We start from the raw sequence: 10513 nt of genomic DNA on the forward strand, positions 1-10513 counted from the left end.
TGTGTGTGTGTGTGTGTGTGTGTGTGTGTGTGTGTGTGTGTGTGTGTAGGTGTGTTTAATCATCCTGTCTGAACTATTGAATCAATAGTTTCAATAGTTCTGAATGAACTGAACGATTGCATCAATCTCATCTTTACATTTTAACTGCTCTTAGTTGCAAACTGCTACTTCTGATTTCTTCCATCTTTCCTCTTCCTTCATCTCATGTCCCCACTTTAATTCCTTTTCAACACTCAGGTGCTGATCAGTATGTGGTATTTCCCATCAATATCGACCCTGCAGCCACAATACATGTGCCCACACTCACACACAAGTGCACCCCCTTGGCCTCTGCTCAGGTCAGAAGTCAGGCAGGGGAGAAAACCAGGTAACAGAATGACTCTTCCCCCCTGTCTTCCTGATGCTCCAATCTCATTTGGACATTATAGCTTTTGAAAGGGTTGACACTTTAAACAAAATGGACTTTACCCAATATTTCTAAAAAGCAATTAATTTTAATACAAAATAATACTTTAGGTGCCAATGCCACAATTAGATTGTGTTACAAAAACACAGGAATCAGAAGTTTTTATTTCCAGCCAACCAAATAAATTGGCATTAAACTAGTTTTTCCTTTTCAGGCAAACAAACAAGGACAGAGGCAATTAAACACTGTCCACAGGACTCACAGAAAAAGTGAGGGTCAGCCTCAAAAGCAAGCATTATGTTTCCAAGTATATGATATCGTCCTCCTCCTGGGAGCCCCAAATACCTATGAACTCCCTCCTCCACTCCCCCATCCCCATACAACATCCAAAAGTGAGTTTATTCAAAGAGCATTTATGTAGACTGTTCACTACCTGTTTTGGGAGGAGAAAATGAAAAACAAATGCGATAATCCCTGACCAGAAGCTTACACCCTAAAGAAGACACACATATAGAAATGCGTAGTTTCAAGCCAGTCAGGTGCTCTATAACAGGATAATTTTGAAAGTGCTAAGGAAGTCCTCAGAAAAAACAAATAAATAAAAATTAAATAAATAAACCTCTATAGAATCCTGGAAAGACTTTCCAGAGAAGCTGGCTTTAAAAGCTGGGCAGGCCAAGGTAATTTATAGATTCAATGCCATCCCCATCAAGCTACCAATGACTTTCTTCACAGAATTGGAAAAAACTACATTAAAGTTCCTATGGAACCAAAAAAGAGCCCACATTGTCAAGACAATCCTAAGCAAAAAGAACAAAGCTGGAGGCATCACGTTCCCTGACTTCAAACTACACTACAAGGCTTCAGTAACCAACACAGCATGGTACTGGTACCAAAACAGAGATACAGACCAATGAAACCAAACAGAGGCCTCAGAAATAATACCACCCATCTACAACCATCTGATCCTTGACAAACCTGACAAAAACAAGAAATGGAGAACTGGATCCCTTCCTTACACCTTATACAAAAATTAATTCAAGATGGATCAAAGACTTAAATGTTAGACCTAAAACCATAAACACCCTAGAAGAAAACCTAGGCAATACCATTCAGGACATAGGCATGGGCAACAACTTCATGACTAAAACACCAAAAGCAATGGCAACAAAAGCCAAAATTGACAAATGGGATCTAATTAAACTAAAGAGCTTCTGCACAGCAAAAGAAACTACGATCAGAGTAAACAGGCAACCTACAGAATGGGAGAAAATTGTTGCAACCTACTCATCTGACAAAGGGCTAATATCCAGAATCTACAAAACTCAAACAAATTTACAAGAAAAAAACAACCCCATCAAAAAGTGGGCAATGGATATATGAACAGACACTTCTCAAAGGAAGACATTTATGCAGCCAACAGACACATTAAAAAAAGTTCATCATCACTGGTCATCAGAGAAATGCAAATCAAAACCACAATGAGATACCATCTCACGCCAATTAGAATGGTGATCATTGAAAAGTCAGGAAACAACAGGTGCTGGAGAGGATGTGGAGAAGCAGGAACAGTTTTAAACTCTTGGTGGGAATGTAAACTAGTTCAACCATTGTGGAAGACAGTGTGGTGATTCCTCAAGGATCTAGAACTAGAAATACCATTTGACCCAGCCATCCCAGCCATCCCATTACTGGGTATATACCCAAAGGATTATAAATCATGCTACTACAAAGATACATGCACACATATGTTTATTGCGGCACTATTCACAATAGCAAAGACTTGGAACCAACCCAAATGTCCATCAATGATAGACTGGATTAAGAAAATGTGGCACATATACACCATGGAATACTATGCAGCCATAAAAACACGAGGAGTTTATGTCCTTTGTAGGGACATGAAGCTGGAAACCATCATTCTCAGCAAACTACCACAAAGACAGAAACCCAAACACCACATGTTCTCACTCATAGGTGGGAATTGAACAATGAAAACACTTGGACATAGGGCAGGGAAAATCACACACCGGGGGGGGCCTGTGGGGTGGGGAGGGGGGATGTGGGAGCAATAGCATTAGGAGAAATACCTAATGTAAATGACGAGTTGATGGGTGCAGCAAACCAACATGGCTCATGTATACCTATGTATCAAACCTGCATATTATACACTTGTACCCTAGAACTTAAAGTATAATAATAAAAAAGAAACAACCCAAATGTCCATCAAAAACAGAATGGATAAATGGATTGTAGTATGTTAGTATAATGGAATACAGAGCAATAAAAACTAAAAGAACCATATCTATAAGTTCTTTTAGTTTTTGACATGGACAATTCCCACAAATAATGTATTAAAGGATTAAGCCACAGAGTAATACAGTATTATTCCATATACGTAAAGTTCAAAACCAGGCTAAACTAAATCATTCTGGATGCATGTATAGATAGTAAAACTGTCAAGAAAAGTAATGTCGTTATTATCATGAAACTCAGGAAGGTGGTGATACAGAGGGGAGGGAAGCGGATGTGATGAGGGAGGAGGGTGTGATCAGTAGGGAAACACTCAGAGCCTCCAGCGATGACAATATTCCAGTTATTAAACTGGGTGACGGGTTGTACTGCTGTTCTTTATAATTTAATAGACATTTTAAATGTTCTTTTGTATTTATTCAATAGGTAATAAAACTTATTAAAACCACATATCAAAAAAAGAAAAAAGAAAATCTGGGCAGGCATTCCGTAGGTGGTGAAATGGGGGATGCAAATAACAGGCTGAGGAATTAGCAGGTGCCAAGAATGTGGCAGGAAGACAAAGGGCATGGTTTGTGTGGTGCCCCTGGCGTGGGTTTCCGTGGCTTCCTGTGAGCCACGTGGTAGTGAGATAGGATGGACCCTTACGCCACATTTAGGAGTTTGAACTTGAGATTATGGTCTGGAAAGCCATGCATGGTTTTAAACAAAAGTCTCATGTGAGTGCATTGGGGCTTTAGAAAGATAACCCAGCTCAGTATTTGGTCTGAAAAGAGGCTGGGGAGCTGGCGGGTAGCCCACCACTATGGGCCAGGGACTGCTGAGAGCAGAGGGATTGTCTGCAATAGAGAAGTGGGGGCTGGAATTGCCAGGCAGAGTGACTGCTCACATAGGGATAGAGCGCAGGAGGGCCAAGTCCCGAGGCGCCTAGCTGTTATAAATTCATACTCAGGGTGGGTCATGAACCATTGGAATTTTATATGAGGAGTCGGGCTGGAATGGGGAATATGACTTGTTCCATTTGAGATGCGTGGAACACACCATACCAGGTGAACCTGTAACAAAGACAGCCAAGGATGTTTCTCAACAGTTAGGGACGGGGATGAGTAGACCGTCTAGAGCCAGAGACCTGGAGCCATCAGCATCCCGATTCCGAGAGGTTCCATGAAAATGGATGAAACTACACAGAACATCTAGTGGAGGCACAAGGGAAGAAATCCACCTATTTCTGTGGAATTTCCATTATCTGGAGGTAGTAAAAGGAAGAGACAGAGGAGGGCGAGGGGAGAGCTCGCGCGCGAAAGGGAGACTGCGACCCAGCCATCAGGGTGTGCTGGGAGAACTGGGGAGACGAATCTGCCCCTCCGAATGGACCCAGGGAAGAGGGCGCGGTCTACGCAGAGCCCGAGGCAGGGAAGCGGGAGGGGCCCGGAGAGCAGCCCTGGGTGAGGCCGTTTGGAATGGGGAGGTCTCAGGAGTGCAGCAGCAGCCAGAGGACTGAGTGTGTCTGGAAAGTGAGGAACTGGTTAAAGTAACGCCGGTGGCTGCGACAGAGAGGGGCGTAGGTGAAGAAGCACCCCCCCACCCCATCCCATTTGAGAGGAAGCAGACAATGAAGAAGAGAAGATGAAAGATACAGAAAGATGAAGGCAGGGATGGAAAGAACGGAGGGAGGGGACAGGAAGGGAAGGAGAAGGTGAAACCAATAGGCTGTAAGCACAGGGGCAGGCGTGGGTGCCAGGGGAGCGGGGACTCCGCGCCTCCCCGATCTGCCCCAGGCGCCACGGAAATTCCAGGCCCGGCTACCCGCACTCCCGGAGCCTCCTCCGCAGCCGCGGCTCCTCCCACTCGCCCTCCCTGGGCTCCCGCCCAAGCTTCCGGCGCTTCCAAACCCACTGCTCGCGTCACTCCCCACTCCCACCCGGCAGCAAATCACAGCGCAGCAAATCGCAGGCCTAGAAACAGACGCTCCCTCTCCAGGGGCAGCTTCCTATTCAGGGCTGGTCTGGGCGCTCCTGCTCTCCGGTCCCGGCCCTCGGCCTTGGCCAGGTCTCGCGGTGGGGCTTGGGACCCCGGCTGGTGCCAGGGCGACCCCTACAGCCCCGCGACTCTCTTTCCCGGCCGCCTTCCGCCGTCATTCTCCTAGTTCCTGCCCGCCTTTGCCTCGCTCTGATTACTGCTCTGGCCTTCCTCCCTCCCCCTCTCTCACGCGCTCCAGGGAAGAGGTGGCCGCCACGGGAACCTGGGCACCTGCGTGGCTGCCCCGCCCGGTACCTGGCAGAGGCCCCCACCTCCTGCTGCTGCCGCCGCTGCCGCCGCCGCCGCTGCTTCGACTGTTCCTCCTTTGTAGATGCTTCACGTCCGCCTTGATTGAGGGCAAGGCTTCCGGCAGATGACTCAGAACCGTTCGATTGCGCTAGCCTGTGCAATCCCTGATTCTTTGGGCCTGTGTGGATGTCTGCGGGCACCGGAGAGGGGGCCACTCCTGGTCCTTGGAGGGTGGTTGTGGAAGGCTTTGCTCAGTAGGAGATTGGTTTGTTTTCCTGGTTAGTATGTTCGGTATTCGTGTTTCGGGTGTGTATATGCAAGAGCACTCTCAAAGTGAGGACTTAACTTTGAAAATTAACTAAAGGCAAAACCAGAGGTTAAAGTTGCTGAAGTCAGCAGTTTCCAAGCTGTTTTGGCGTGACACCCATCAACACAAGTTTTGACACGCATCCCCAATGGATCGCTATGAATTTATACGTAATAATGTGCTCAGTACTAATGTATTCTAAATGCGATAAAACATAAACAAATTTAAATTTGGATTGACAGCTATCATGGGGGAAAAGGTCTCAGGAAATGGACAGATTTAAATGGAATAAAGACAGCATTGGTTGTACTTATTAAACCTTGACACTTGATTTTCAGTCCATATACTAATCACTCAAAGATATTTGATTGGAATCTAATTAGTAAAAATCTATCCTCTTGAAACCAGTTTTTAAAAATAATTTAATTTTTATATTTCAACAGTTTGAAGCCCACCAAACCTATTCTTTTTGGAAGATTTTTATAAAGATTAGAAACCTACATTTCCACGTTTTTAAAGTGTTCTTATATGAGAATTTTAACAATTTTTAACAACAAAATCATACAATTATGGAAAAATATCCCAGGAGGGGTTCTCAAAATGATGACCCCAGACTTTCAAAGAGCAGTTCATTCCTCATGCACATTTATCTGAAAGGCGTTCAATTGTATTTTTTTCAAAAACCTTTGCTAGGTATTCCGCTACTGACAGCCTCTTTTCACAGAAAAGGTCAGCACAGGAGGGAACAGTAGCCTTTTACAAAAGAAGAAAAAATGCAAGTGTGTAATTAATTCTTTTTTTAGAGTACACTTGTATGAGATAATGAGAAAGTCAGCATTTTTCAAAAGACTGATGGCTGCTTTCCTGCTTATTACAAAGTATTATAAAAGTTCTGCTATTTAACATCCTAGGTTTTTGTTTTTTAAAACTGCAATGATACCATCTGGTGGCAAGTATTCCTCCCAGTATCTTGCTGAAAGCAAACGCACAAGAATGCTACTCTCAACCCTATTTTTTACGAAACAGTGCTCCTCAGTGTCTGTATAGAGGTTCAAAGAGCCAAGTTTTGGTTCAAACCCAGTTATCCCATATTGCAAAGTCTGTGCTGTTCTGCTTCCAGAGAGGAACTGGACAGGCTAAACAGGAATCAGAGATAGACATGGACACTCAAGTTTACAGCCTCACAGAACAATTTTGAAAAGTAGTCTTCGCCACTTCAGGTCTATATTAGACCCCTACTTTTCAGAGCGTCCTTACTCTGGAAAATCTTTCAAAAATATCAGCCCTAACATGTCTTTGACTGAACACGATTGGGATAAAAAGTACACAGGGACTAGTTCTCAGGGTCTCAAGGCAAGTGGTAATGAAGGGAAGGTTTTAATCTGAAACATCCATACCTCAAGGGTTTCCACTCTACCCCCACCATGGAGGAGTGGCCAACTGTCCCCTTGACTAGATTTAGCTTATCCTAACCCTCTGTTTTAGGGAAGGAAGTAGACCTCCTCCTTCCCAGGACATAAGTGCATGAGTAACCTTTGATCCTACATCCTTTGTCTCTTCACTATTTTGCAAAGTCTTAGCACGTAAATATGCTCAATATCTTATACTAAAAACAAACGTCCTTTCTTTACCTTTTATACCTTGTAGCTACCACCCTGCTTTTTCATTTTTCCATTCCAGGGAAGAGGTGGCCGCCGCGGGAACCTGGGCACCTGTGTGCCTGCCCCACCAGGTACCTGGCAGAGGCCCCCACCTCCTGCTGCTGCTGCTGCTGCCGCTGCCATGACTGCTTCGACTATTCCTCCTTTGTAGATGCTTCATGTCCGCCTAGATTGAGGGCAAGGCTTCTGGCAGATGACTCAGAACCATTCGATCGCGCTGGCCTGTGCGATCCCTGATTCTTTGGGCCTGTGTGGATGTCTGCGGGCACCGGAGAGAGGGCCAGTGCCTGGTCCTTGGAGGGTGGTTTTTATAAAAAGTGTACACATTGGTTATTGTCCTTTTTTCACCATTGATTCACATTTGACTCCACTGTAGTTAGACATTGACCCAAACATTCTCTGAAATTGCTCCTGATAAGGATACTAATCATTTTCTAATTGCCTTGGCCAAAAAATACATCCCAGGTCTTATTTCATTGTTTGTTGGTGACATTTAGCCCTTTCCTCTTTGACCTTCCCAGGATTTCCAGAGCACCCTTCCCTTCTTTCCTGACTCCTTTGCTTGGTATCCTGCTTCCTTTCCTCCCATTCTAAGCCCTCTTTTCACTATAATATGATCTTCTTGTGTGACCCCCACTATATCCATAGGTTCATGTTTCAACTTTTAACTTCTTCAAAATCTCTAACCTGTCTCGAGCCGTAAATGTTACCTGTGTACTACTGGACATCTCTCAGAAACCTGGGTGTGTCCCTCCCCAGTTCTTTTAACTAAATGATCAAAAGTCTTGTTATTTCTATCACATTTGTGTTCCTCCTATCCATACTCTCTCACCTCCGTCGTGTCTCATGTCTCTCCTAAACAATTAATTTTCCTACCTACAGTTCTGATCTATGCCAACCTATTGCCTACTCTGAAGTTCAGGTAAACATTCCAATTCTAATTATTTTATACCTCAGTTTAAAATCCTTTATAATAACCTCTTATCCAAAAAGATACATTACAAACTATTGAGCAAGGAGTGTAAGCCTCTTAACATCTTGATTTCTCCCTTCTTATCTTTAGAGCCATATCAAATTATTTACATTCCTTCATATCCTCTATTCTTATACATGAGGTTCCTGGCATGCAAGCTTATCTTTCAAAATTCAGTTCAAATAATGTCTCCTGCAGGAAGCTTGGAGCTTTCCAGTTTGGGAATTCTGCTTTTAAAGATGCACATTCCCACTCTGCACCCCAAACCAATTAAGTAAAGGTCTCTTGAGGGAGGGAACCAGGCAGCAGTATTTTGTAAAACTCACTCAGTGATTTCCCTGTGGAATCCTAAAAGTAACTGTTCCCAAGAACTCTCCTCAATAAGTCTTGGTGCAGGATTCACCCCCATCTTTTCTCCATGACTTTGAAACCCCTCTCTCTAGTGGCTACAGACTCACATTTGAACTGTGCCCAAACTTACCGGCTCTGCCGGTTGAAAATGCCAAGGTCACTTCCCCATTGTGCATCAATTTCTCCTTGTTGATCAGAACTAGATCCAGACTTTGGGCCCCACTTGATCCATCCACTCCTTTTCCTCTTTGACCAGCATAACAGATTAAAAGATGAAAAATGCTTGTTTTCCTCCGTGAAACTTCCAGCAAATGCCTGGTGGTTTGAAGTCCTTTACAAAGGCTATAATTTGGCCCCTGGGAGTTTGGTTGTAAACACAGATATCCCATGTAGGAAACACAGTGCATGCAGGTGCAAAGAGGCACAAGAGAGCACCATGAAAACCATGACGTATCCAGGCCGGCAGTGGTACAGATAGTGCGGATGAAGCACATCAGAGAGCGTCTGATGTGTCCACAGGGCCATGTCATGAAGGGCCATGTGGACGCTGTTGGTGGTGTTTCTTCGTTCCCTTGTGGACTATGGGGAAACACAAAAGGATTTTAAGCTGGGGAGAAACATAATCATATTTGCATTTACGAAGGTCCCTCTGGCTGCATCATGGAGTATATTGTAGAAAGGGACCATTGCCTGCAGTGAGGTGTTAGGGACACAGCATGGATGAGAGATGAGGAAAACCGAAATGAAACAGAGGCGGGAGAAATGGAGAGGAGGACATGGCCTTGAGGAATTTCCAGGACATAAATTTGGCATCAATTCTTGGACCATGAGAGGAAGAAGGAGCAGGAAGAATCAAAGATGAATCCAAGAATGAACAAATCTAATTTTTGAAATAATGCAATGAAAGGTAGAACTGGTCTGTTTTCCTAGGTAAGGAATTTGTCTGCAAGTTGATATTCATGGGGATTAATTGTATTTATTTTCCGAGTATGGACAATTTAAATGCTGGGCCCTAAAGGGAAACCCATCTCTCAGAGTAACTAAAGCCCAATTTCAGAGTGAGCCTGAACAGGCTCCCCACTCTCATGAAGCTTTCACCCTGGCCCACTGGGGAGGTGACAGGTAACTGATAAGGTTCCAGAGTATATAATTCAGTGCCTCAGAAACTGTCCTCAGCCTCATCTTCTGTCTTCTTGCCTCATACCTAACTTCACATCTCTTCAGTCAGTACTGGGGAGTATCTGCTGGTTCTCAACTCCCTACTCAACCTTGACCTAGTTTTGTCTGACTCCCTTGGCTGCTGACTTTGTGGACCTCAGGAAGGGCACACTCCTAGGCTAGTCTCAGGTTGAGCTACCAGTGTCTCCAAATTAGACTTCCACTTGTCAGGAGGGAAGTAGAGTCCAGGCATAATTGGAGCTTCCTAGGGTGGTTTGAGATCTCTGTACTCCTTGTTGTAAAATGAACAAATACTCCACCTGAAAGAGTCTCACAGGGTGGGGCACAGTGGCTCATGCCTGTAATCCCAGCACTTTGGGAGGCCGAGGCAGGCGGATCATCTGAGGCCAGGAGTTCCAGACCAGCCTGGCCAACATAGTGAAACCCTGTCTCTACTAAAAATACAAAAATGAGCCGGGCGTGGTGGCAGGTGCCTGTAATCCCAGCTACTAGGGGGCGCTGAAGCAGGAGAACTGCTTGAACCTCGGGAGGTTGCAGTGAGTTGAGATTGTGCCACTGCACTCCAGCCTGGGCAACAGAGCGAGACTCTGTCTTAAACAAACAAACAAACAAACAAAACAAAAAAGAGTCTCACCGGAATTCCAAAATATCCTTCAGTGACTGACCATATACTCTAGCAACAATTATTTCATATATACCCGGCCACACCTCTCAATCTCCCGTGAGATTCCCAGCAAGCTTCCCTGGTTTTGGGAAAGTGTGAGGTTAAAAAAAAAAAAAAGCAAAAACAAAACACACTTGCTTCAGCTAATTAATGCTAGAGAAACAAAGATAGCATCATAAAAAGTAAGCATTTGAAAGAACCATATTGTTGACGCTGTTCCTTATATTTTGCAGGGGAGGATGGTGAAATAGAGGTAGTTTGTGTGATTTGCCCAGAGTCCCGTGAATAATTCAGGGAAGAATTGAGACTGCAGTCGGTATGGCCACATTCCCAGAGAACTGCTTTTTCTGACACACCCTGCAGTAATAATATCGTCACAAGACAATTGGACAGTGTTTCACATATTCAGTGATGGAAGAAGAGTTTAATTGAAATAAATAAATGTCAGGAA

The 10513-nt window shown here is 44.4% G+C and overlaps 1 protein-coding gene across 4 annotated transcripts in view; it reads right to left on the reverse strand.

Annotated features, from left to right (window-relative positions):
• SERPINB8 (serpin family B member 8) overlaps positions 1–5089 on the reverse strand; it is a 19388-nt gene extending 14299 nt beyond the window's left edge. The window contains exon 1 of one of the 4 annotated variants that reach the window (XM_058438276.1): positions 4951–5089. The gene's annotated coding sequence lies outside the window, so the exon portion shown is untranslated. Of the gene's footprint in view, positions 1–4580; positions 4727–4950 lie in introns of those variants that run through there. The other 3 variants (XM_032152090.2, XM_058438281.1, XM_058438278.1) reach the window with 3 other exon arrangements.
• Positions 5090–10513: the final 5424 nt, after the last annotated feature.

The sequence above is a fragment of the Hylobates moloch genome, unplaced genomic scaffold (assembly GCF_009828535.3).
Source record: "Hylobates moloch isolate HMO894 unplaced genomic scaffold, HMol_V3 SCAFFOLD_5, whole genome shotgun sequence".
Lineage (NCBI taxonomy): Eukaryota > Metazoa > Chordata > Mammalia > Primates > Hylobatidae > Hylobates > Hylobates moloch.